Raw genomic sequence first — 1,652 nt, 5'->3', positions numbered from 1 at the left:
GAAACTGAGCTGCGCTAGATGCAAACAGAGTTCAGACAACAAACAGCTGCTGCAGAACAATGTCTTGGACAACTCAAATAAACTTTTTTTTTTTTTTTTTTTTTTTTTTTTTACCCTATTCATTCATTCCTGCTCTGTCTGAGTGCCACACATTTGTTCTTTCATCATCTTCCCAGTGGAAGGAGTACAGTGGCATTTAGTTTCATAATGTATGCATGAATATGTTCACATGCATGTGTACAGAGGCACACAGCTGTGCATGCAAGTTAGAGAGAGATCACCATCCAAGACACGTTCCTCATGCTTTACTTGGAAGACTGTGACATTTAGGATGGTCACCAGCTCTGTGGGAAACCATTTCAGCAACTTGGGCTGATGAGCAAGCAAGCTTCACCCTCACTATAGAAAACTCCATCACACAGGGGTGGACCACTAGGTTCATTCAAGCCAAAGATGTTATTGCATGTTATTTAGAGCCACTGCTATGTAAGARCTACTCTTGAGAGTCCAGGAGCATGTTTTAAGTCAGTCCAAGGTACTTGACTTGACTGACTTATGAGACTTTTTACCAAGGGCATTAAAAACTGATGTTTTATCAATATAAGGTAGTTTGTGCTTTGAAAACCTTCACAGTGCAGGAAACAACGCTATGGGATAATTAGATCTAAATTTAAAAAATGAATTTCTATGAAGTAGTTTTAAAACACGATCATATCTGAATGAAAGCGTAAGAAACTCAACTTTTTTGGTTCACAAAGCACTCARGATTCTTGTGCTTGTCTCTTAGTGCTAGTCCATGGGAGTTTCTGTATCTCGAGTCTCAAAGGATCCRGAAGCACAGCAAAATTTGTGGGAACAGGGAGAGAAGGATGGTACTCAAAGGACCCAGYTTCTGTTATTCACGTAATGAGTGACCTTTGGCATCTCTCTGAGCCTATTTCCTTTTCCATTCTTGGTCTGCCTAGATTGTACCTTATTAGAAACTCTCATCATATTTGAATATTATTATTACAATATTTTAATAAAATTGAAAAACTAAAAAAAAAAAATTAAAATTAAAGAGCTGGGGAACTAAGAGCTTTGGACCACAATTCAGTAAAACTGAGCCYATTTCTTAGTTCCTTTGCAGTTATGAGATGAATTTAAGCAAGTTTTGTACTTTCCCTATGCTTCCATTCCCTATCTGTAAAACAAAGTAGCTTTTCTTCCTTTCTTTGTTTTGCCTACCTGGATTTTAGATTCTGGAGTGCATGGACATGTCTCAGAACATATCTACGTACAGCACCTAGCACAATGGATATTTCTTTATGTGCTAGTCTAATTAGTACTATGTCTACGGGTTCAGACCAAACTTGTCCAGTGTTGAAGAGCTACTATACACACTACAATGATTCACACTGTTTCCCAAGCCTGGGAGATGAATCAGCTGTTAAGTCTGAAACAGAATTCAGATTACTTGTGAGGTTCACTGACTCAAACTTTTTGGTAAGTCTGCCTTTTTAGCTTGTGACAAAATCTAAAACTAGATGAGCTGAATCTGTTTTCATGTTTTGATACCAGAACCTCACACAGCTCAGATTTTCACTTTATATCAATTACAGATAAAACATGCTTCTATTCAAGGTCAATAATTTCGAAAGCCCAAACCTGAA

Source organism: Rhea americana, unplaced genomic scaffold (assembly GCF_003343005.1).
Source record: "Rhea americana isolate MKP2758 unplaced genomic scaffold, rheAme1 scaffold_17, whole genome shotgun sequence".
NCBI lineage: Eukaryota > Metazoa > Chordata > Aves > Rheiformes > Rheidae > Rhea > Rhea americana.
The sequence above is the reverse complement of the archived record's forward strand: the minus strand, read 5'-3'. Positions refer to the sequence as shown.